At 40.3% G+C, this 26916-nt stretch overlaps 1 long non-coding RNA gene across 4 annotated transcripts in view; it reads right to left on the bottom strand.

The window, feature by feature from the left end:
• Positions 1-26916, bottom strand: part of LOC138155242 (uncharacterized) — a 228781-nt gene that overhangs the window by 113404 nt on the left and 88461 nt on the right. For all 4 annotated transcript variants that reach the window (XR_011166785.1, XR_011166787.1, XR_011166788.1 and 1 more), the window contains exon 2: positions 17079-17199. This is a non-coding gene — a long non-coding RNA (uncharacterized lncRNA). The remainder of the gene's footprint in view (positions 1-17078; positions 17200-26916) is intronic.

Genomic DNA, 26916 nt, shown 5'->3' with positions numbered 1-26916 from the left:
GCTCCAAAGTTTGTCTAGAGTCATTTTTTACATGAATTGGAGGAGGTGGGAGCCAGAGCTGTGTGGAAGTCCTGTTTTTACTCCACCATTTTGACTCTGCCCCTGATATTTCTGTTTTCAAAGAAGACACAGAGGGGACACAAATGACTGGGAGAATCAGGAAAAGTTTCTGGAAGAAGGTGACACCTTAGCAATGCCTGAAAGGGAGCTGGGGGCTTCAGGAGATAGGGATGAAGCAGGAGAGCATTCCAAGTGTGTGTGTGTGTGTGTGTGTGTGTGTGTGTATGTATGTGTGTGCCACATTTCAGGAAGGACATTGACCAACTGGATTGTATAAGGCAGTTAGTCAATAAGCATTTTTTAAGCACCTACTATCTGTTAGGCATTATGCTAAGTTCTGAGGAGACACAGAAAGGCAAAAAACAGTCCCTGCTCTCAAGGAGCTCACAGTCTGATAGAGGAGACAACACCAAAGCATTTACTCACAGGATAAATAGGAAATAATCCACAGAGGGAAGGTACTGTAATTAACATATATCAGGAAAGACTTTAGAAGGTGGGACTTTTGATAGGATGTGAAGGAAACCTTTGAAGCCAGGAGGTGGAGATTAGAAGGGAGATTGTTCCAGGAGTGGAGAAAAACTGGTAAAAATGCCTGAGATGTAGTGTCTTATTTGAGGAACAGGCAGGATGCCCGCGTGGCTGAATTGAAGAGTACATGGCACCAAGCAAGTCATGAGAAGACTTGAAAGGGAGGAGGGGGATAGATTAAGAAGGGCTTTGATTGCCAAGGAGAGGGTTTCATATTTGATCCTGAGGGTGACAGAGATCCATTGGAATTTATTGAAGAGGAAGGATAACGTAGTGAAATTTGCATGTTAGGAAGGCTGAGTGGAGGATAGACTGGAGTGAGGAGAGACTTTATGGAAGGAGGGCAACTAGCAGGCTTTTGAGAGTCTACACCAGGGCGTGGCAGTGTCAGAGGAAAGAAGAGGCTATCTACATACAAGAAATATTATGAAGTGATAAGGTTTCATGCCATATTGGACATGGGGCGAGAGGTGAGAGTGAGGAATGGAGAACAATACCTCGGCTGGAAGCCTGAATGTCTGGAAGATGACTGTGTTTTTGACAATAATAGGAAAGTTTGAAAGGAGAGTGCATTTGGAAGGAAAACAATGAATTCAATTTTTGAATATGTTGAGTGTAAGTTTACTTATAGGACATCCAGTTTGAGATATTCAATAGGTAGTTGGAGAAAAGACTATGGCTATTAGGAGAGAGATTAGGACTGAATAATTACATCTACATAGAGATGTAATTGGATCTATGGAAGCTGATGAGATCACTGAGTGGAAGAGTATAGAGGGAGAAGAGAAGAGGGTCTAGGAGGGCAAGTTATTAACTTACCATGTCCTGATCTGCTAAAGAGGGAGAAAAATGGAGGAAAAAATGGAGAAAACTCTACCCTCACCACTTCTATTCCTCCAGGTTGGGAAAAGGTTTGGTGGTTTGGCTGGGCCTGGTGGCATTGGGAGTATTTTGATTTAATTCTATTTTGAGCAAATTGTCCATTTTTTTTACCACTACCATGCAATGTCATATAGTTGATGGTTAAATGGCTTGCCTATTGAAAAAGAAATTCTGAAGGATTCAGGGCTCATGAGCATTAATTTATTAAGTTGAAACCAAAGAAGGTTTTAAACTCTTGGGAGTAGTTGGAATTTGGGTAGGAGCTACATAGACAAACATGCAGGGAAGATAGATACAGCCTCACCAGTGGGAACCACTTCCATCTAACTTCCAATGGCAGTTAAACCTCAAAAATGTGAGGGGCTGTTCAAGAACAAGGTAGGTGACTGCTTTGTTAGATTCCTTGAACTTCAAGCTTTGGTATATTTTGCCAGACTTTTCCTGTTTTGATGCTAGCTCTATCTGTCAGTTTGATTATTTGAAAAATGAAGATTGACAAATGCTAGGGAAAATATTATAGTCTTTCAAAATATTAATAATTTTGGAATTTAAAAATCATTTTGAGTTAAATATTGTAGTCAATGCCTTTGCTTTAAGATCCTTTGGTTTAAAATTCTAGGAAGTTTCAAAAGAATATTTCCTTTTGAATTCATTTTCAGTGTTATCTGAATGGTGTATGGTAGGCCATGAGAACAGACAGCATACTATATAGTGTCATCTACATGCTTACATTGGGAGTCAGATGCAAGTAATTGTGGTCTAATTTCCTGAGAGCAAAGAAGAGTATCATTATTCTACCAGTCTTGACAACATGACTTTTCCTCTGTCATTCCACCCCCAACACACACACACATACACACACACACACACACACATTTGCAAGTTTTTTTCATCACCCCAAGCCTGTGCTATTGAAGTAATAGCCTAACTGGTCTCCCTCTGTTTCTCCCTACAATCCATCCTATAAACCAAATTATACTTCAATGATTCTTTATCCCAATAATGTGAATATTCTCACCAATGTTATAAGTCCCAGCCCATCCACACATTCCCATAATATGTATGCTTGTCCATGTCCTCCAATGAATCCTCCATGATGTAAATGCCAAGTTGTTGAGTGCTTTCCTCTATGTGTCTTGATCTTATGTTGGTACCCATGGTAGATGAGGGCTGTCCATCTGTTACTTTTTGCTCTAGCTACATGATAGATCTTCCTCTTTATCTAGTTATTCAACTCTCTGGTGGCATCTTTCCTTCTGAAATATAACTTTGCCCAAATTACCCACATGCTCAAAATTCTCCAATAGTTCCGCACTGCTTATCTTTAGTCCATCCTTCAAAGCCCAGAGATAGTCCTATACCCTATCTGGATTCCTATACTACTCTTGCTTACAGGATTATCTCCTTCCTCTGAACCCTGTAGTGGTGATTATTTACAGCAAAAATCCAGCACTTAGCATGTGTTCCAATTGCAGCATTATTCGTCTTATGTTTTTATGTATGTATTATGTCCACAACTGTACTGAGCTCCTTCTTGGCAGAAAATTATGACTTAAGCCTAATTCCTTATATCCTTGATGTCTAGCATAGTTTTTTCCTTTTTAAAGCTTTTATTGATGTCTTCTGGTTTTATTTTGTTTTGTTTTACATCATCATAGTTATCCTTAGTATCTTTTTCCCTTCCCTTCCCTTCCCAGAGGTCCAATCCATACGACAAATAGTGTTTTAAAAAGACAAATGCAAAAAAGAAAAAGAAGAGGAAAAACATCAGCACAGATAATCAATACATTGAAAGAGTTTGAAAACATGTGCAATGATGAACACCTGTGGACTTCCCACCTCCACAAAGGGGTGGATTGGGCGTGTTATCTCATATGTCTTCATTTTAGTCGTGCTTGATCTTTATAAAGCTGTTACATTCAATTTTGATTTTTTGTTGTGTCATTGATTGTTCTATTTATATTGTTGTAGTCACTATGTATATTGTTTTCTTGCCTCTACTTACTTCATTCTACATCAGTTCATATAGATCTTTCCATGCTTCTCTGTATTCATCACACACATCATTCTTATAGCACAGTAATAGTCCATCACATGCATGTACCACAATTTGTTTAACTACTCCCTAATTGATAGGTATCTGTTTGTTTCCAATACTTAGCTATGACAAAAAAGTGCTGCTATAAGTATTTTAGAATGCTTGGGACTTTCTTTTTATCAATGGCTTCCCTGGGGTATAATTCTAGTAATGAAATCTCTGGTTCAAAGGGTATGACGTTTTAATAACTATTTTCATAGTTTCAGATTGCTTTCCTTTTTTTCTTTTTTTTAATCAAATGCTTTATTAACTTCTAGTTTACATCATTCATTTCCACAAGATTTTGAGTTACAAATTTTCTCCCCATTTTTCTCCCTACCCACCACCCCAAAATACAATCCCACTGGACATCCCCTCCTCCAATCTGTTCTCTCCCATATCTTCTCCCATACCCCCTCTGACTTTCCAGTAGGGCACAGTGGATCTCTATGCCCCAGTGCCTGTATGTCTTATTTCCCAGTTACGTGTAAAATAATATTAATAATGGTATGTATATATATATATATATATATATATTTTAAACATTTGATTATAAACTTTGAATTCCAGATTCATTTATTTTCTCCCTTGTCACCCACCCTTACTGGGAAGATAAGCAATTCAGTATAGTTTGTACATGTGTAGCTATGCAAAACATTTCCATAGTGGATATATTGTAAAAGACTGACTATATTTCCCTCCCTCCTATCCCACCTCCCACTTGTTCTATTCTCTACTTTGATCCTGTCCCTTTTCAAAAGTGGGTCATCCTGACACTGGAACTGGTGCTCTTACTCGCTGAGCCACCTGGCTGCCCCTAAGCAATTGGGGTAAGTAACTTGCTCAAGGTTACACGGCCAGGTGTTTCTGGGTGGGTGCTAAGTGTCTGAGCCCGGGATTCGATACCCAGGTCATCCTGACACTGGGGCCGGTGCTCTTACTCGCTGTGCTATCTGGCCGCCCCTGTGCTTTGCTATTTTTTTGAGAACTGTTTTACCACTTATATATATTTACCACAGATTTTTCTCCAGTTGACCACTTCCCTTCTTATTCTAAGTGCTTTAATTTTGTCTATGCAGAAGCTTTTCGGTTTCATATAATCAAAGTTATCTATCTTAATTTTTGTAACTCACTGTTTCTCTTGTTTGGTTGAGAATATATTTCCTAACCATAGTTATGAAAGATATATGGTCTGCTTCTGTTCTAATTTTCTAAAAATAGTATTATCTTCATAAAAAAGGGAAAAGGACTATCATGTACAAACATATTTAGAGCAACACTTTTTGTGGTGGTGACAAAGAGTTGGAAATTGAGGGGATGCCCATCTATTGGGGAATGGCTGAACAAGTTGTGGTATATGACCATGATGGAATACTATTGTGGCACAAGAAATGATGAGCTGAATAGTTTCAGAAAAACCTGGGAAGACTTTTATAAACTTATGCAAAGTCAAGTGAGCATAACCAGGAGAACATGGTACACCGTAAGAGTAATATTGTTGGGATGATCAACTGGTCAGCCACTTAGCTGTTCTGAGCAATACAATGATCTAAGACAATTCCAAAAGATTCATGATGGAAAATGCTATCTGTATCCAGAGAATGAATTATGGAGTCTGAATGCAGATCGAATCATCATATTATTTTTACTTGTTGTTTTTTCCCCTTTTGTTCTGTTTCTTCTTTTACAACATGACTAATGTGGAAATATGTTTAACACGACTGCACATGTCTAACCTATATCAAATTGCTTACTGTCTTGGGGAGGAGGAGGGAAGAAAGGGAAGAAAGAAAAAAGAGGGAGAAAAATTTGGAATTCAAAATCTTATAAAAATGAATGTTGAAAACTATCTTTACATGTAATTGGAAATAATAAAATACTATTTACAAAAATAAACAGTATGATTTTTAATATTAAGATTGTAATACATTTAGAATTGTTTTTAATACTTAGCTATCACAAAAATGCTGTTATAAGTATTTTAAAATACTTAATTCTAAAATATGTCATAAGGTATTGGTCTAAGCCTAATTTCTACCAGATTCCTTTATAATATTCCCATCAATTTTCATCTAACAAACAGCTTTTTCCTAGGTAATTTATATTTTCCATTTTATCAAACACTGGATTATTGAGTTTCATTGTTTCTGATGCTCCATTGTCTAGTCTGTTACATTGATCTCTATTTTTAAATAAATACCAGATGATTTTGATGACTGGTGCTTTTTGACAAGGTTTGAGGTCTGAAATTGCAATTTCCCCTTCAAATCCTACTTTTTAAAAATAATTTCCCTTGAAATTCTAGATCTTTTGTTTTTTCAAATAAATGTTATTTTTATCAAGTTCTATATTCTATCTCCTTAGTTATTTGATTGTCTCAGTACTGAAATTATAAATTAATTTTGGCAATATTGGTATTTTTATTATATTGACATAGCCTAGTCATGAGCACTGTGCATTCCTTCAGCTATTTAAGTTATTCTTTATTTCATTAAAGTGCACTTTGTAATTGAATCAATACAAATCTCTTGTGTACTTTGGCAGATTGTTCTCCAGATATTTTATGTATTTTGTAGTTATTTGGAATGGGACTTCCCTTTCTTTTTTTTGCTTCTTGGGTTTTGATATTATTATGATTGTTATATAGAAATGCTGCTGATTTTTGAGCAGTTATTTTTGTAGCCTGCAACTTTACTGAAGCTATTGATGATCTCAGTTGCTGGCTGTGTCAATTCCTTAGGATTTTTCAAGTATACCATCATGTTATCAGCAAATAGAGATAGTTTTATCTACTCTTTGCCTATCTTTATGACATTAATTTCATTCTCTTGTCTTATTACTGTTTCTAGCATTTACTGAACATTATAAAATAATAGTGGGGAGAGTGATCATCCTTCTTTACTTCCATATTTAATGAAAAATATTCTAGTATATCCCCATTGCATATGATACTTGCTTTTGGTTTTACATAGGTGCTTTCTATGATATTCAAAAAGGTCCCTCTATACTTATACTTTCTAGTTTTTTTTTTTTTAGCAAAAATGAGTGTTATATTTTGTCAAAGGTTACTTCTATATCTATTGAAATAATTGTGTGATTTTGAATGTTTTGGTTTTTAATATGATTAATTATGTTAATTGTTTTCCTAATGTTGAACCATTCTTGCATCCCTGGTATAAATGCAATTTGGTCATAATGATTTATTTCTTGGATAAATCATTGTAATATATTTTACAAGATTTTGTTTAAAATTTTTGAGTCAAAATTCATTAATGATATTCACCTATCTATATTTTATGCTTCCCTGGTTTAGCTATTAGGATTATATTTGTCCCATAAAAAGATTCTGGTAGAGTGCTTTCTTTCTTAATTCTTCCCCCTCCCCCTTTCCTTTTAGTTATTGCTTTCTCTTTGAGATTTTGTTTATTAGTTCCTTTTGTGAATTGTATCCTAGAATGTAAGCTCGTTGAGGACAGGGACCTTCTTGATTGCTTTTCCTTGTATCCATAGCACTGAGCAAAGTACTTGGGACATAGCAACTGCTTAATAAATGTTTTATCTATGTACATTAAAAGCAATATGATACCATGAAATGTGAGGATTAACAATTCAGGTTTATAGTATAGGTTTCCATTTTCAATGTGATTGTTGCCTAGGAACCTGAAGCCTCCTTTTGGTACAAATACTTGTTTTAGTCAGAGTTGCTATTGAGCTCAGGATTCCTGCCTGCAATTAAAGGGCTGCACTACATAGGATTAGCTGGGGCATTAAGCATTGGGTACACCATCAATTCTGAGATTCCCTCTCTGGTCTCAAACTTAGGCCATGGAGGTTTGCAGAAGGAAGGAAAATGAAAGAAGGGGGTAGCAAGGAAGAGTACAGACTCAGAGTTGGAAGGGACCTTAATGGCCTTTTGGTCTAAAGCAGAAGCTCCCACCCTTATTTGGCTATTGGCCCCTTCAAAAATATGACTCAATGTCCTCCTGGAAATCTACTTTCTTTAACTCTTTTTAAAAAAAATTACATCATTTCAAAATAATACAATTTAAAAAAATGTTATCTTGAATTTAATAATTTATTGTAAGTTTGTGGGTTTTTTCCTGCATTGAAGTTTTTATGCTCAATATTGTGTTTTGTAATTGTATAGTATCATATTGTAAACAAGTCATTATATGCACATATTCCTGCTGATTCCTGCTGGACTTCCTGACAATGCACAACACTTGCTTGTTAAGACCTGTCAGCAGACTTGACCACTGGTGGGTTCTAACTTGCATTTTATGTGTTTATTTGGAAAATAATGTAATCACCAAGACTTTAACTCTGTTACACAACAGATGAAACATGTACAAATGGTTTTTGAAAAGTTTCTTCTCTTCTTTCCTTATGCTTCCACCACCACTTATTTTTATTCAACACCCCCTAATTGCACTTGAGTCTACTACCCATGCCCATTGTTCTAGCATCCCAAAGGGGGTGGTATCACCCCCTTTGAGAGTCTCTGACTAGTCTAAACCCTTTATTTTATAGATAAGGCAACTGGCCCCAGAGAGGTTATGGAGGTTGCCAAGGTCACCCAGCTGATCCTCAAATTCCAGATTTCAGGGCTCTTTCCACTTTACCATGTTACCTCTGAAGCTTCCCTTGTTTCCTCTCTGGGGGCTATTTGCCACCAGGGGGTTTAAATTGAGAATAAAAGTTGGAGATAATCAGCAACCTGTGTCTGTATCAAATTCCCCAAGCTGTGTATTCTCTGATCACACTGTGAAATTCCTGCTACTATCTTTTCCCTTAGCTGGTCTCCAGATACCCATTCTCCCCAATAATCTCTACCTTCCCCCCTTTTCTCTGTCTGGCTTTATCCACTTTTACCACTTTCTCTGTCTAGTTGTTTCAGATTCCCTACCCATTTTCCCTTTTCCTGCTCTCTATTAATTGACCCAGGGGCCCCCTTAAAAGGCAAGGTAGTTGAGTGAAAGACTCCTCTGAAACACTCACTGATATCTATTTTGAGCTGCTGTCAGTCTCCTCCTACACTGGAGTCTGGAGGCAACAGGACTGATTTCCTTTGCTCTCAATTCTTCCCTGACTTAGGGAGAACTGTCATATCTACCTATGTGTCCTACTGATCCCATGGAAGGATCTGATTGGGGAGAAAAATCAATCATGATTCCCCCAAATCCTTCTTTTCATGTTCTACTTGAGTTTGAAATTAAAAGGTAAGGATTGAAGAGATGAAAGGGGGCTCACCCTTTTAAAGTGTGTTCTTTTTTGTAAGCTGCTCAGTAGTTTTAGTTCTTTTAACATATGGATTTTGTTGGTGTAGGTATTGTGCTTTGCTAATATGAGACTCCTGCTCTTCTCTGCCTTAGTAGATGGTCTTGGCAGGTTCCATTGACCGAAAGACTCATTACCCTGTGGTCCCGTGTTCTGAACTTAGTTGGGTTCATCTGCAAGGTCAAGTCAAGAAACATTTGTTAAACACCTATTACATTCCAGATGCTGTGCTAAGTGCTTGGGGATGCAGAAAAAAGCAGAAAACTTTCCAAGAGTTTACAGCCTAAGGTAGAGACAACATGGAAATAGCAATGTATGAACAAGATTTTTACAGGATAAAAAGAGAACTATTTCAGAGGGGAAAGGTACTAGCATTAAGGTAGACAAAGAAAGGCTTCCAGTGGAAGTTTAGCTGAAACTTGAAGGAAGTCGGAGAAGCCAGAAGGCAAAGATGAGGAGGAAGAGAGATTCTAGGCATGGGGGATGGCCAGTGAAACTGCCTGGAGTCTGAAGATGCAGTGTCATGTAAGAGGAACAGAAACAGCTAGTGTGAGCTGGAATGCAGGATGGGATAGAGAGTAAAGTCTAAAAAGGCTGGAAAGGTAAGGTAGCAGCAGGTTGTGAAGGGTTTTAATAGGCAAAAAATATTTTATATTTGATCCTGGAGTTGATAGGCAGCTACTGGAGTTTATTAAATGGATGTGTGGGAATAGGTGGATGACATGGTCAGAACTATTAGTAGCTGATTGGAGGAGGACCTGGAGTGGGGAGAGACTTGAGGCAGGGAGGTCAATCAACAGGCTACTATAATAGTCTAGGTAGGAGATGATGAAGGCATGCGTTCAGGTGGAAGCAGTGTCAGAGGAGAGAAAGGACCATGTAGGAGAAATGTTACAAAGATAGAAAGATAGGACCTGATAACTGATAGGATGTGGGAGGTGAGAGAGAGTGGAAGATGACCTCTAGGTTGAGAGCCTTGGTGACTAGGGGAATGGTGGGGCCCTTGACCCCACCATAGGGAAGTGATAGGAAGAAGGTAGGGTTTGGAAAGAAAGAGAATTAGTTCCATTTTGGTCACATTGAGTTTAAGATGTCTAAGAGAAAACTAGTTCAATAGGCAGTTGGAGATGTTGAGAATGGTGGCCAGGAGAAAGGCTAGATCTGGAACAGATCTGAAAACTATTTGCATAGAGATAATAGTTGAATCCATAGAAACTGATGAGATTCACCAAGAAAAACAGTAGAGAAGAAGAAGAGAAGGCCCCAAACAGTACTGGCAGACACTCATAGATATTGGGCCTAACCTAGATAAAGATCCATCAAGAGAGATTGAAAGGGAGGAAGGGTCAGACAGGTAGGAGAACCAGGAGAGAGGTGTCACAAAAAAACAGAAAATACCAAGGAGAAAAGAGGGATTGACAGTGTTAATGGCTGCAAAGAGGTCAAGAAGGATAAGGATTGAGAAAAGGCTACTAAATTTGTTAATTAAGAGATCATTAATAACTTTGGAGAGAGTACTTTCAGGTAAATGATGAAGTTCAGAAGCCAGAGTGAAGAAAGTTAAGAAAAGACTAAGAGGAAAATGGAAATGGAAAAATGGAAAGCATAAGTTGTAGAACTCTTCTCAAGGAGTCTAGCCATGAAATAGAGAAGAGATGTAGGACAATAACTAGTGGGAATGGATGGATGAAGGGAGAATTTTTTGAGGATACCCATCCTCAAAAAAGATAATGAAGACATTAGACATGGGTGAGACATGGATGTATTTGTAGACAGTAAGGAAGTACCAGTAGAAATGGAAGGAAGGTGGACAGTCATGAAGGCAGACAAGAAGGAAACAAGCATTTATTAAGAGCTTACTATGTGCCAGTCACTATACTAAGAACTGGGAATACAAATACAAACAAAAAGAAATACAATCCCTGTCCTTGAGGAACTTATATTCTAATGGGGGAAGACAATACACAAAAGGGAGATGGAAAAGGGGAGGGGGAAGATGATAATGAAGCTACCAGGTGTGGAAACATAATTTTGAAATCCAGAGAAAGTTAGGAACATGGCTGGGAGGGGAATGAAGTCAAACTGGCCTGCCCCCCTCCACAAAATGGAGGCCCTAGGAGGAACTCACCAATAGGAAAAGGGGGATGGGCCTTGAAGAGGGACGTTCTGTGGTGAGTAGGCCTCAAGGACAGTAGGGGGAGGAGGTCCCAGGTGCTAAGGGAAGTTTCAGGTTGAGCCAGCAGTAGAGGGGCCATGGCTTTGAAGTGTAGAGGAAGTCAGGAACCAGGAAGGGAATGCCATGACCTGAACCAGTGAGAGGGAAAGAACTTACCTTACTCTTCTTCCTCTACTTTACCCCAATCCCAGAAAAGGGATGGAGGGTGTTTGTTTTAGTAGGTTTCTGGGTTATTCATCCTTCTCATTTTCAGATGCCCAGAGGCAATCCTTGATGGGCTGGGAATGTTAGCCATGACCACCATGGAGCCAGGATTATGTACTAGATGGTGCAGCCAGTCAGCCCGTCATGGAAGCCCTGAGAAAGGCCAGGAGGGGAATAAAGAGAGTGAAGATGATCGAGAAATTGAGTATAACAGGGGAGGGTTAATCTATTAGGACTAAAAGTCCTACCTTCTTCCTATAACTTCCCTATTATTGTCAAGGGCACCACCATTCCCCTAGTGGAATGTGATCACTTTGTGCATAAAGAGGGACAAAAGACATTTAGTCTGTCCCTGGGCCCATACTGAAATCTTTCCTAGTTTGGTAAGCCACAGTGGCTCCCTATTACCTATAAGACAAAATACAAATTCCTCTGTTTGGAATTTAAATGCCTTTATACTTGGGTTCTGGTTTATTTTTCAGGCCCTATTGCATGTGATTCCCCTTTGTGTACTCTCTATTTCAGACAGACTGTCCTATTGGCTGTTCCTTGAATACCACATTCTGTCTCCTGTCCTTTGCTTGTGATGCCTTCCTGATTTCTAACACTTAGAATTGTGGGCATCTTTCAAAGCTCAGCTCAAGTAACACTGCCCACATGAAACCTTTCTTGATCCCCCAGTTATTAGTGTAACACAGACCACCTTGACCTCCATGGCCTGAAGGCTGGGCATGCTGCATTTCACTCCTCCCCCCAGGGTTCTATGGTACTTTTAAGGGCATTGGGGGCTGTCTAGGCTCTCTGCAAATGGCTCCAGCCCCCACTATGATGTCCCTTCCATTGCAGGGGGAGTGCTTCTTTAGTCAATAATAGTCAGATTAGCTTTTACATAGAAATATTTACTCCAAAAGGTAATATCACAAACATACAAACTTACTCCTAACATGTAGGAAGCAAAATTTCTTCTTTCTCTTTGTACTACTTCAGTCTTGGGAGGGGGGAAGGAGATTGGGTCCATAGCTTAGATTGGTTCCTATAGAACACATTTCCATTTCCAAGTGCAAAGCCTCACTTGGACTTGAGTCATAGACATTTATGACTTCTCAGGGCTTTCATGCTGTACTGGATGGCTGGACCATCCAGTCGGTAATCCTGGCTCCAAGGTGGCGCTCACACTCCCAGTCTATCAGGGATTGCCTCTGGTCACCTGAAACTGAAAAGGACAGACAACCCAGAAACAAAACCAACATCTGTAGTCCCATTTCTAGGAGCTAGGACGAAAGAGAGGGAGCAGCGAAAGGTACATCTTTCCCTTCTCACTGGTTCAGGTAATAGCATCCGTACTGTGGGTGAGCTGGGATCTTTATCCTCTGGACACAGCACATGAGAGCTGCCAAAAAAGTGTGCAGCCAAAAAAGAGCTACTGGCTTTATCTCACCAGTTTTAAAGATGAAGGTGGTCAATCAAGTGGGGACAAACTGGGCATGCTTAAAAGACCCCCACAAAGGCATCTTCATGTTAGAAGTGAGGCTGCCCAGTCATGCCTGGGTTATATCAGCTTGCATCCTGCCCAGATATGGATTTGTACGTAATTTATATTTACTTTTTTGTGTATATGTTGTTTCCATGCAATGGAATATATGTTCCAAGAAGGTAGGGACAGTTTCAGTTTTGTCTTTGTATTCCCTAGCATGTAGCACAGTGTCCGTCTCAATGGAAGGATTTCTCTTTCTAACTCTTACAAGGGGTTCCATGAGACACCCAGTGTATGCATATATGGAAAGACTATAGACAGAAGGGAATGCGAAACAAGAGGAAAGAAGGAGTAGGAAATCTCTGGATAATGTCATTACATGAAGAAAATCCCAAACAAAAGACAAAACCTTAAAGGGGGGAGCAGTTCATGCCTTGTATATTTGTATCATTCCTAGAATGCCAATTCCTTTGCGGGCAGCAACCCAGCTGTATTTATCTTTATATATACCTCAGCACTTAGCAAAGTGCTTTGTACATAGTAGGTGTTCAATAGCTAATGGTTGAATGAATGAATGAATGTTACATATTAAATATTCTCAGGAATGCCTGGCACATTTTGGATACTCAAATATAAGATAATGTTTTTCATAGCAACTTTTATTTGGTGCAGGCCTCAGGACCAGCCAAAAGAAACAACTCATTTGTCAAAGGCCTCTTGCTCTCATGGTCCCTGTGGGTATAGTCAGGAAATGGTACTTTTTATTTGGAATCGGTGTTTGAAAGAGTTTTCTACACACAGTACTTTTGGAGGCACCAGGGAATTTTAGCATTAACTTGAGAGAATGTAGACAGTCATCTCTTGGAACAGTGTTGCTACTCTTTGAATGTTTCAGAAAGTTCTCTCCCCATGACGAAGTTGTCCTGCTAAGGTGCAAAGTACAGGTCCGGAGACTGTCTGTGTATTGTTTGCAGACTAGCCCAGCTAAGTTTAAAGACTTACCACCAGAATGGGTCCTAGATGAGGATTTTTTCCAACCACATCAAACTAGGAAGACTTTTCACTAAGATGTGGAGGGATTGTGAGCTGCAGAGATGAAAGGAGGTCTCATATGTATTCAGTGAATTATTTCATGATGAGTCATGACTTGATTTACCCTGCTGTACTATTTTATTGTGTGAGAGAGACGAGGAGGATGACTAGAATGCAGACAATATGATTTGGAAATAAAAAGGAAGAGAGAGATGGTGAAGTCTGGTTTGGGTCAAGATCAGGCAAAACCTCACCTATTAGAGTCTAGGGTCCCAGGGGCAAAGTCCATCTTAGTAGGACATCTTCATGGAGAGATAAAAAGCATTTAAATGCTTGCCACAGACCAGGTACTGTGTTAAATATGAAGAATACAAAAAAAAAGGAAAAAAGTTCCTGTCCTCAAAGAGCTCACCTTCTATTAGGGAAGACAATATGCACATAACTGTTTATATACAAGATACGATGTGAGTGTAAGTAAGGTGATCTCAGAGAGAAAACAGCAGTAGTTAAGGGATTGGGAGCAGACCAGGAAAATTCTCTTGCGGAAGGTGGGATTTAAGCTGCTTCTTGGAGGAGGCCAGGGAAGCCAGGAGATGAAGAGAAGGGAGAAGAACATTTCAGGTACATAGGAGATAGTCAAAGTCAAGAAATCAGGAGATGGATTGCCCTGTGAAAAGAATAAGAGGGAGGCCAGTGTCTGGATCACAGAGTAAGGAGAGGGGAGTAAAGTTTAAGAAACCTAGGAAGGCAGGAAGGAGCCAGGTTATGAAGGGCTTAAAAACCAGTCAGGGGATTTTATAAGTTCTGCTGTAAGTTGACATATGCATTCCCCAAAAGCACCACCGTGCAAAATTGGGTAATAAAAACCACATGGCTTATGGGAAAAAAAAGGTTAGGGGCATAAAGCTTAAAAACTTCATCAGTGACACATATAAAGGAAAAAATAGGAATCTGATTATAGTAGCGCAATTTTATACATATTAAATGGTTAACAAATGCATGAATGCTAAATAAATGGTGCCAGCCTCGGCAACCAGGACTATTGATAAATCTGTGCTTCAGTCCCAGATGTTCAGGCCTGGACTGGCAAAGCTTTGAGCAAGTTGGGTTGGACAGAACCCTAGGTTTCAGGACAGGAGATCATAGGGATGGGGTGGGGATGTTCAGACCAGCCCTCCTTCCTCCACAGCTCCTACTGTTCCAGAAGATACACAATAAATATGACACTTTACCTTGAAAAGGATCTGAAGTGGTGGTGGGTGTCAAAGGGTTGAGCTTGTGAATTATTTTGAAATGTAGTGCAGTTTCCTGCATTCTTGCTGTTTCTCAGGGAAGAAATCACGTATAAGCAAACTGAATTCTCATTATGCTCAAAACATTCCCTAATGTATTGATTGTGTTGGAACAAATTAATGTTTTTGAAACAAACATTATAGTATAACAGACTGTATTTGATTGTGGAAATAATCGGGGGATACTGTAGGTTAAAGGGAGGGGAGGGGATGGTGTGATAAAGTCAGACCTGAGCTTTAGGAAGATCAACTTTGGCAGCTGAGTGGAGGATGGGGTGAGGTGGGGGAAGACTTAAGGCATGGAGAGTAACAAGAATGCTATTGTAATAGTCCAGAAATGAGGTGATGAAACCTGCCCCCAAATGGTGGCTGCATGAGTGGAGAGAAGGGGGCATAGACAAGAAAGTTGTGAAGGAAGAAAAACAGGACTTGGCAACAGGTTGTACGTGTGGGGTGAGTGAAAGTGCAGACCTGAGGATGCAGCCTTGAGTTAGTCAGGATGGTGGCACCTTTGATGGTAATGAGGTTTGGAAGAAGAGTTCGTTTTGGAACACACTGAATTTAAGCTCAGTGTTGAAGATGTCGAGTTTGAGATGTCCAAGAAGCTATTGGTGGTGTGAGAGTAGAGATCAGGAGAGATGCTAGGGCTGGCTATGTAGAACTTTGAAATCATCTGCATAGAGATGAAAATGGAGTGGATGAGAAAAGGCAGAGAGAAAGCCTTCTTGTAACAGGTCAGTAGTTCAAGGGCATCAGAATTAAAAGGGAATAGAATTGGTAGACATATGGTCAAGGGTCAGGCACGGGTTCAAACACGGGTTCAAACACAGGGCATCCAAAATAGAACTTGTTGCTGTTTTTTTTTAGTCATGTTTGACTCTCCATGACCCCATTTGGGGTTTTCTTGGCTGAGATATTGGGAGTGGTTTGCCATTTACTTCTCCAGGTCATTTTACAGATGAGGAAACTGAGGCAAACAGGGTTAAGTGACTTGCCCAGGGTCACACAGCTAGAACATGTTTGAGGCCAAATTTGAACACAGGAGGATGAGTCTTCCTGATTCCAGGTCTACTACCCTACCCACTGTGCCACCTAGCTGCCCCAAATAGAGCTGAGCACCTCTCAAAGGGTAGACTCCCCCTTTTCACTCATTTCATCTCTTCTTTTAAGCCTTAGTGTTTACAGCCAACTCGCTCCCCCCACCCCACTTTGATCTTTTGTCCAGACTTTAGCTATTACTGATTGTTACCTGTTACTGCTAGTATTTCCTGTGTCAACCACATTTGAGTTCTCATGGTCACTTGACAGCATCCTGGGGTGGGTGGGGGGAACTGGTATGGGTCATCATTGTTCAGTTAAAAACAGGTAAAAATCTATTTGGCTTCCCCAGTTGGGTCTTGCCCACTATTCTACTCTGACATTCAAATATCCTGAAAAATACAGAAGCCACTTTACCTCCTAAAGCCTTCCCTAAAATTAGAGGGAAATGGAGAATTTTGTTTTACCTTGTAAAAATGGGTCTTACAAAAAGACCCTGATGAGGATGGGGAAGAGGACTGATGTAGAATTTCTAGCAATGTGGTCCTTGGTCCCATTCTTAGTCTACTAAGCCTCTTTATCCATCAACAAGTATCTATTGAATGCCTACTGTATTTGTGACCCTGTGGGGATACATATGAAATATAAGACATGGCAAAAGCAACTATGCATAGTGAACAGATAGATTTGTGTTAACATTGAAGTTAGGAAGACCTGAGTTCAAATCCTACCTCAGGCATGTACCAACTATGTAATGGTGGGTAAGACATTAAACCCTTCTGTTCCTTAGGCATCTAAGATGTTAAACTCTAGATGGAAATCTTCATTGGTGGAAAGAGGTCCTATACCAATCTCCTTGAGGTAAGCTCAAGGACCTTACAATCTAGTTGGAGAAACAATATTAATAAACATGAGGTAAATATCATTAAAAGGCAGCATATAATTAAGCACTGTACAGACTAAGGGATATAACTATAAAATAAATTGATTACACAAGTCACACATTGAAAGCATTCCCATTATGATTATACTTACTAAATGAGTAAGTCCTAATTCTTCCATGAAGCCTTCCATGTCTCCTGCAGAAGTGATAGGAAAACTGGAGTATTCAGGGAAGTTTTGTGAGTCTAGGCTTCCAAAGATGGGTTGGATTGGACTAGGTGGAGAAGAGAAGGGAGAATGGATAACCTCTAGGGAATTGTCTTTCATACTGCAGAAGGGCAGGTGATGGGAAATTTTAAAGATAAGCATATAGATCTTTCACTTAAAATTTGTCACTGTAAATCTCAGATCAACAGATAACCAGGCTTTTCTAAAATCTATAACAACAGCAACAACTCACATTTATATATCACTGATGCCAAGCACTAAGCTCTTTACAATTGTCATCTCATATGAGCTTTACCCCAGCTCTGTGAAGTGGGTGCTATTATTATTCCCATTTTACAGATGAGGACACTGGGGCAAACACAGGTTAAGTGACTTACCCAAGGTCCCACAGTCCTGCTGTTATCATCCCTATTTTATAGTTGAGACAGAGTCTGAGGTCACATTTGAACTCAGGTCTTCCTGACCTCAGGCCCAGTGCTCTATCCACCCAGCTGCTTCTTCTATAGAGCAGGAGATGCCATACTATTCTTCCAGAGCCTTTCTTAAATCCTCACCTTTTCTTACTGCCAGGGAGTGCCCCCCCTTTTTTAAAGCAATTGGGGTTAAGTAATTTGTTCAAGGTTACAGCCAGTTATTTCTGTGTGTGGTGCTAAGTATCTGAGCCCGGATTTGATCCCCTGATCATCCCGACACTGGAGCCAGTGCTCTTACTCGCTGAGCCACCTGGCTGCCCCAGGGAGCCCTTTTTTGTATGCAACCTAAGACATCCTGTCTCCACTTGTTCTTTACTCATTCCGAATGGAACAGGGCAGGCCACAGCCTCCAAATGGAGTAGCTCTTCATGTGTCTAAAAAGAAGGACTGGGTATTTTATCTGTGTCCTTTCTCTAGGCTAAGCAATCCAAATGCCTTTTACCTTTTGTCACCGATCTTATTTTCCAACCCTCTCCTCATCTTCATTGCTCTCCTCTGGACTCATTCCAAGTTATCTCCAATCCTTCTCAGCTGACTTAAACTCATAGGACTGGAAAGGATTTTGGCAGCTAATAGACACGTCTTCTCCCAACTGCAGGCAGAAGTGCATTCTTAGAATCATTTGCCTTAGGTCTTGATGGACCCTTAAAAATCATGTCATGTATTTTTTTGTTTTATACTTTATTGTTATTATTATTATTTTGGTCTAGATCTGTGATTTCATTTGCAAGAGGAATTCCTGGTTTGGAAATTCTTACCACTAATGTAGATCAACAACTCATCTGAACTTTATGGCATTTTAAAAATAGGTGTCTGAGAACAATGAGAGGTTCACTGATTTGCCCATGGTCACAAGCCAATGTTTCAGAGAAAGGACTTGAACCCAGGTTTCTGGGTTCTGACTTCACTATGCCATGCTGCTGACAATTATTATTATCCCCATTTTGAAAATGAGAACAGATAAATGGTACAGTGGGTAGAACCCCAGGTCTGGAGTCAAGGAGACCTGAGTTCAAATTCAGCCTCAGATACTTACTAGCTGTGTGACCCTGGGCAAGTCTCTTAAGCCTGTTTAACTCAGTTTCCTCATCTGTAAAAATGAGTTGGAGAAGGAAATGTCAAATCACTCCAACAATAACAATGTTTAAGTAATTTTCCAGTTCATAGGCTATAGATCTGAAAACTATCTTACAGATGAAATGATCCAATGTCCTCATTTTATGAATGAAGAATCTATGGGTAAGACAAATTAAGTTATTTATGCAAGGTTAGATAGGAAGTAGTAGAAGTGATTTGTAGTTGTTCAGTTGTTTTTCAGTCATTGTGACTCCATTTGGGATTTGCTTGGCAGAGACACTAGAGTGGTTTGACATTTCCTTCTCCAGCTTATTTTATAGATGAGGAAATTGAGACAAACAGGGTTAAGTGACTTGCCCAGGGTCACATAGCTAGTAAGTGTCTGAAGCTAGATTTGAACTCAGGAAGAGGAGTCTTCCCAACTCCAAGCCCAGCACTGTCCCCATTGTACTCCCTAACTACCCAGCAGAGGTGGTATTGGAATTCAAATCCTCTGACTTTAAATCATTGGATCATAGATGATGGGCTTCTGGAAAGGACCACAGAGGTTATGGAGTTCAACCCCTTCATTTGACAGAAAAGGAAACCTATCCAGGGAATTTAAATAGCTTACCTAAGGTCACACAAATAATAAATGCTAAAAGCAGAACTTGAACCCAACTCCTCTGACTCCAGAGCCTATATTCCTCCCCTAATCCCACATGGTTTCTTGTCCCACAGTAGAAGAAGTACAGGGACTACAAGTCAGTGCTCTTGGTTCAATGCACATCACAGGAAAAAAAAAACTTTCTTAAAAGTCTTAATGGACATTTTCAAAGTTCTTCTGTGATAAATAGCGCTCTGTCTTCAAAGAATCTGTAAAGGAGGAACCAAGGGGGTAGCTGCCTCTTTATAGATTTCCGACAAAGGTTACCTCAGCAGTTAAACACAATTAAATAGTAAACCCACTGGGCAGGGATTGTGTTCATCTCAGTGTTCTGGATGGTGTCTGAGGCCAGGATGACCCTTAATAAACTTGAAAGGAAAAGAGTGACACCCTCAGATGACTAAAAAGGGTATAGCCTGATTCATTTTTAAGAGTCCAGTTGGGACATTGGTATGTAGATATGGCGAAGCCCCTCTGTTGTGTTTTACATCTCGAACAATGAGTGTGACCTTTTAAACTAATTGTAATTTTTCTGTCGCTTACCTCTCTACAAGCCCAAGGCTCATTGGCTAAGGGGATTCATCACAGCCTCCTTGAAATCTGAAGCCCTGGTTTCTGTGTCCCTGCACTGGGGTTAGTATTAAGGATGCCTTCATTCTGGGTTGTCATGACAATCCTCTGCTGAGAAATTGTTCCTCTAGAGAGAAGGGGGAATGAAAAGGGAGGAAGAAGCCTTATTGAAGCCAGGCCTGGCTAATCTGAAGACTCCGATGAATTTAATACACTTTACAACTGTCTCTCAAGGGAGGCTTGAATTTACGTTCCTGGCAGGTCTTCTATAACCTTGCTGTTGTGAACCACTTACATGTCAAGTGTTGAATCCATTAACAATAATATTTAAGGGTTAACATTTAGAAGCCAGATCTCCACTGGAGACCAGCAGGCAAGTGGTATGATAACCCAGATATTTTTGGCCAAGGAACCCGGGGGGAGAACAGTTTCTGTCATCTAGACGGTGATCCCTGTCTTCAGATCTGTCTGCAGTAGGTACCTGGCTGCAGGATATCTTTCTTGTTAGGGGCTCTGATATTCTTTCACTGATGATCTCACAAACAACTCTGTGTAAAATGATCAGCTCCTCATTTCACTGATTAGTTCTGTCTAGAGGTACTGAGAGAGTCCAGTTATGTATATGAAGGTAAATAAGGTAAAATAATCTTCCGGTAATCACCCTTCATCTTCTTATCATAGCTTCTTCCTCCTAGGCTGTCACTTCTGTCAGCTACCCAGACCCCTTCAGTACAGAGAGAAAGCTTTGATAAATGTGTCCACACTGACGGGCTTGTTCCTTAGTTTTCTTCTCTAGGAGATATTTGAATTTTAAAAAGTGGTAGAGTGGTTAGAGGGTAGCTAGATGGTTCAGTGGATAGAGCCAGACCTGGAGTCAAGAAGACCCGAGTTCAAATCTGTCCTCAGACACTTAACACAAAAACTAGCCATGTGACCTTGGGCAAGTCACTTAACCCTGATTACTTTAAAAGAAAAAGAAAAAAAAACATCAGGTTGTATTTCTTAAACATCTCAACAGTGTGCAATATATCAGGACCATCATAGGAGGCAAAGCCTCATTCCTCACTCCTCTAGGAATTTGGCTCCATTGGAAACTTCTCAGGCAGTGATTGACTGGGAAGACTGGAAAGTATCCAGTGTCAAAGTTTTCAGGTTCCCTGGTCCAAGTTGGGTAGAGTCTTAGTGTCTCCATCTTGGGCAATGGGATTGAGGAGCATTAGGTTTTTTGCATTTACTTATTTTCTTGAAATACAAAGGATGAAACTTGTTTTCTCTTTCTTTGTGGGGAGTGAAGGCTTTTCTCTGCCAGACCTCCTGGCAGGCTGGTCTCTGGGCAATGGTGGTGCTGGCATCAGGATGGCAGGCTCTTTCCTCCCCTACTTGTGCTTAGGGCCCAGAGTTTGGAGAGAGGCCATCACTTAACAGAGCGGAGCCACAGGAGTGACAGGAGGCGTCCCTGTGCCAGGGGAGTGTTGCTGCCCAAAACGTATGGTACATGTCCAAGGGCTCTCAAGGTACCAGCGGCCTTGCCAACTTGCAGTAATTAAGCAGTAAGACCCAGGCCGGTTTGCACTGTGACAGCCAGATGACTGGGGTATGAACAGAGAGGAGACACACCACACTTTGTCCAAATGGTCTTGGTGAGACTATAAAACGCTTAGTACATTCTTCTTAAAATCAAAAGGCCATGCAGTGAAGGAGAAATGGAAAAAATAATGATGGTTATCTGTGCTTACATGGCCTCTCACCCCAGGTGGCCTACAGACAGTATCTTTCTCATCCTCACACCAGCCAGGGAAGCAGGGAATTATAGCAAGGGATGTCCATTATACACATGGGATATATGTGGCCCCATAAACTCTGACTCTCCCAAAGCCATATAATGAGTGAGCACGAGAACTGATCCTGGGACCTTAATGATCCCCCCTTTTAAGGCCTTATCCTATTATGCTTAGTTACTTAGAACCAGGTTCAAATCAGATCTGATACATAACAATTGGATAAGTTACTTAAACCTCTGGGTACCCCTAATATACGAAGGAGTCAGTGCTGGTCTGCATTTCTAGAAGGAATTTCCTTATTGGCAATTCCCAAACTAAACAAATCATGTAAGTCTAGTTGGAAAAAAGAATCTACTTTGAGAGGCATGACAGAGTTTATAGAATTTTGGACTTGGAATCAAGAAGAATAGGACTTAAATTTCATCTGTAATACCTATTAGCTATAAGAATCTAGATAGATTGGGGTGGCTAGGTAGTGCAGGGAATAGAGCACCGGCCCTGGAGTCAGGAGGATCTGAGTTCAAATCTGGCCTCAGACACTTAACACAAAAAACTAGCCGTGTGACCTTGGGCAAGTCACTTAACCCCAATTGTCCTACCTTCCCCTCTCCAAAAAAGCAAAAAAAAAAACAACAAAACAACAAACCCAAACCAGAATCTAGACAGATTAATTGACCTTTCTAAGCCTGAGTTTCCTTATCTCTAAAATGGATGTAGTGATACCTCCAGCACTTGCCTCATGGGACTGTTGGGGGGCTCAGATGAGTACGGCATTTTGAAAACTTAAAAGTGTTGAATAAATGTCAGTCATTATTTCTGCTTTAGTTATTGCATTATTCTGTCTTTATACTATAAGATCAGAGTCCTAGAGAAGGGTGAGGGGTACATTTCAGTTACATAGTAAAGCAATGGCAGCAATGGATATTTGGATAATACTGTAGTTCTCATTTCCCATAAATTATCAGATTTAATCCTCATAGCAGCACTGTGACTTGGGCAGGGCAGGGATTATTGTCCCTGATTTACAAATAAGTAAATAGCTAAATAGTTCAGTAGATAGAGCACTGGACCTTGAGTCAGGAAGAGACCGGAGTGCAAATCTGGCCTCAGACACTTACTAACTGTATGGCCTCGGACAAGTCAATTAACTTCTCTCAGCCCTGGTTTCCTTATTTCTAAAATGAGAATAATAATAGCACATACACCCCAGGGTTATTGTTAGGTTAAATTAAGTTAATATTTATAAAGCACTTTGCAAGCCTTAAAGCAGGGCTTCTTAAACGTTTCCCACTCCCGACCCTTTTTACTTTTGGCAGCGTTAGTTGGCATGGGGGCATTCTCAGTGCAAAGTGTGCATGCTTTGTGTTCAGAACCAAGCCTGCAGTGAAGTTGTGTAATACCACACAGGCAAGCGCTGCCAGAAACACCTCAGATTCATTACAAGTTTGATTTTGAATTAGTGTTTGGTTGTTGCATGCTTAGAACATGACCCATGGTTTAAGAAACACTGCCTTAAAGCATTAAATATATGTTAGTTATTGCTATTGTTGTTGCTGCTGTTGTTGTTATAATCATTAACTGGGGGTCCCAAAGAGGCTAAGTGAACTTGCCCCATAATCACATTTGGTGGTTGGGAGTTGTGAACCTATGCATTTTGACTGTAAGTCTAATATTCTTTCTGCTAGTGATTAATTGGTTCTTCCCCTCCACAGAGGACAAACGTGAAGAAATGAACTTAGATTCTAGCACAGGAGATCAGGATGACTGAAAGGAAAAATATCAGCCTGGATATAGTCAGAACTCCCTGACTATAAGAACTGTTAAACACTTCCTTGAGGGACCTTGTGGAATTTCCTTCTCTGGAGATCATTTAAAATAGATTAGACATACATCTGCCTTTGGTGCTCCAGGGAAAGTGATAACTAGAGGTAGGGGCTGGATTCAGGGACCTGCCATCTCCCTGATTGTGTGGGTACTCTAGCTTTAGGTTAGCTTGGCATCTTGGCCTCCTAGAAAAATGATCCCTTACATCGAACAGGTTGTGTTTTCCAGACTAGAAAATTATCAGACTATCAAAGAGTGGGGAGAAAAGAGGAAATTCACATGGGGATCTGTGGGGAGGAAGAGTGTGGAGTGTAGAGGGACTTGGTGTGTTCATAGAAGCTCCAAGTTATCCTACTAGGGAATAATGAACAGTTTTGTCTGACAATTAATCACCAAAGCTTTGTCATTGGAGCTAGAGAAGGAAATGGAGGCCAAAGTGATACAGTGTGGGAAATAGCTGGAGCTTGGTTGTGGAGCCTGGCATACAATCCCTGTCATTATCACAGGCATCCATGCAGTTGTGTTAGCTGAAGGAATTCTTTTCTGGGTGGTGGATAGAGAGATCTTTCAGTCCCAGTAGAGTGGATACAGGCTTATACACAGGCCTGGTAAATCTTCTGCATTCTGATGCTCATCTGAAAGTTTGCTTGCCGTATAGCAAGGAACCAGGCATACCAAGACCAGATGGTCCTTTTTTATGGCAATATCTCTGTTTCCTCTGGTGCTAAGAGAGGCCCTGGATTGGAACAGAAACAGGAAGTGCCTATTCCTATACCCAGAGATTGCTCCTTTTTAAAAAACCACATATCTTTTCTCTGTATTTTAATTGCAAATTCAGATTCAGGGACTGTGTGCTCTCTTTAACACATAATACTGTTTTATAGAGTGCTTGGCCAGCCAGGAGTTCTCAGCCAACACTGAACTCTGGGACTGTTGGATTCTATGCTCAGCACAAGGGAAAGGATGAGTGTTTTTTGGTTTGGCTGGTTGCCTGGCACTTCATCAGTACAGACAGGGTCACTATATCCTGACTAATGCTCACCTAGCCTGGCATTAGCCAGGTGATGGTTAATGGCTAACATAAACAGCAGATCAGAGCATGGGGCTGTGAGAAGGTTGGGTGTCAGAACAAAAAGTATAGATGGAGCCAGTTGGGGTATACTTCCTGCCATGTCTTCCCTACTTTCCCTCTTCTGAGCCAGCCAGAACTCATCATCCAAGCTCACAAGGCTTAGATGGGATGGGAGCCACCAATTCTATTCCCTTTGGTGATATGGAGACCATATCACCTTATCATGAGCCTTTTAATGACATGGAGACTGCCAGACCTTATCATTAGCCCTGCCAGTATTCCCTAAAGTCCCCCAGACCAGACCTATTCTGTATCTACATTCTCAGATCTCAGTCTGACCTACTGATTGTAACCTTAGAACCCCTCAGCCTTTCCACCCATCCTGCCATCACACTCTTAGGATTTCCAGATCTTTGCATATTCACTGCTGCTAAATTTCCTATGTATTGTCTCCCAAAATTAACATGTGAGTTCCTTGATTGACTCTCATTTTTTTTGGAATCCCAGCACTTACCAGAATGCTTGGTATGTAGTAAGTGATTAATAGATGCTTTTCATTCATTCATTCATTCATTCATTCATTCATTCATTCATTCATTCATTCATTCGTGGTCAAACGACAAGGCCATGAGACTAAATCAGGATCTGGGAGAGATTGTTGCCATGCCAACAGGGTCAACAGAAATGGAAGTCAGATTGTTTTGGCTCTATTAATAGGGAGGATCAGTCAAACAGGACAAAGACTTCCTGCTCAAGTGGGAGGTATAAGTATCATCATGAGTTGAGGTTGGACAAACCAGCAAAGCAAGAACAAATGTTAATGTTTGGTGGAGCTGTGAACTGGTCCAACCATTCTGGAAAGCAACCTGAAACAATGGCCCAAAAGCTATTGAACTGTTCATAGCTCCTAACCCAGTATTACTTATTGCTATTAGGTCTATACCCTGAAGAGGTGGAAGAAAGAGAAGAAGGACGCATATGTACAAAGATATTTATGTCTGTTCTTCTCATGGTGGTAAACAACTGTAAACTGAAAGAAATGACTGAGCAGGTTAAGTTTATGTGAATGCTCTTGTGCTGTAAGAAATGATAAAGGAGATGATTTTTAAAAACTTTGGAAGACTTACAAAAATTGTACAAAGTGAAATGAGTAGAACTGGGAGAATAATTTATACAATAACAATGTAAAGACAACTTTGAAACACAATGGAAGGGCGGCTAGGTGGCACAATGAGTAGAGCACTGGCCCTGGAGTTGGGAGGACCTGAGTTCAAATCCGGCCTCAGACACTTAACACAAAAAACTAGCCATGTGACCTTGGGCAAGTCACTTAACACCAATTGCCCTCCAAAAAGCAAAAAAAGAAAAAGAAACACAATGGAACTAACCTCAGTTCCAGAGGACTCATGATGAAATATACTAAGCTCCTGTCTTGGTCTTATTGTTGTTGTTTTTTTCCTAATTTTGTTTTATTTTCAGTTCCAAATTCTCTCCCTCTCATTTTCCCCTCCCCCTTCCATTAAGAAAGCAAGAGGGGAAACATCTGTTACAAATACAAATTCCAGCATTGACCATGTCCGAAATACACCCCCCACACACATAGACGTATATACAACACACACACACACACCAACACCAAGATAGGTACTGAGGACTTTGAATGAAATGTCAGTTTTACCAGACTCAGTCCATGCTCCATTGTAACATTTTTATATTTACTTGGTATCTTTAAAATCTAATCAAAAGAGCTTTAAACTAAAAAAGGTTGGGGGAGACATAAAACTGCCCCCTCCCACTGTGTATCCACAAAGTCATCTACCTCAGAGATGAACTAAAATGGAGGAAGAAAAAGAAATAGCAGTTGAGATGCCCAGGAGTTAATAGGAAGCAAAATCCAAGAAAAGAAGCCCTCGAGACCCTTCAGTCTCAAATGTTCATACAGATCCACAATGTTTAGGCAACAAACAATTAATATTAGATGAACATAAAGGGTCAAAAGAGACCTAAAAATATCCCTGAAACTTGGTGGGATAAAACTGAATTATGGTTCTAAATGGGTATATATTATTTATAAGAAATTAGATAGGTTAAAGGGGAGTTACAGTACTATGCATTAAGAAGATATATGAGGGGGGCAGCTAGGTGGTGCAGTGAATAGAGCACTGGCCCTGGAGTCAGGAGGACCTGAGTTCAAATGCGGCCTCAGACACTTAACACTTACTAGCCGTGTGACCTTGGGCAAGTCACTTAACCCCAACTGCCCTCCCAAAAGCAAGAAGAAGAAGAAGAAGAAGAAGAAGAAGAAGAAGAAGAAGAAGAA

The sequence above is a fragment of the Petaurus breviceps genome, unplaced genomic scaffold, assembly GCF_028583685.1.
Source record: "Petaurus breviceps papuanus isolate PSGF00001 unplaced genomic scaffold, PetGlider_PUasm1.0 91133, whole genome shotgun sequence".
Lineage (NCBI taxonomy): Eukaryota > Metazoa > Chordata > Mammalia > Diprotodontia > Petauridae > Petaurus > Petaurus breviceps.
This window is presented reverse-complemented; position numbering and strand designations above follow the sequence as displayed.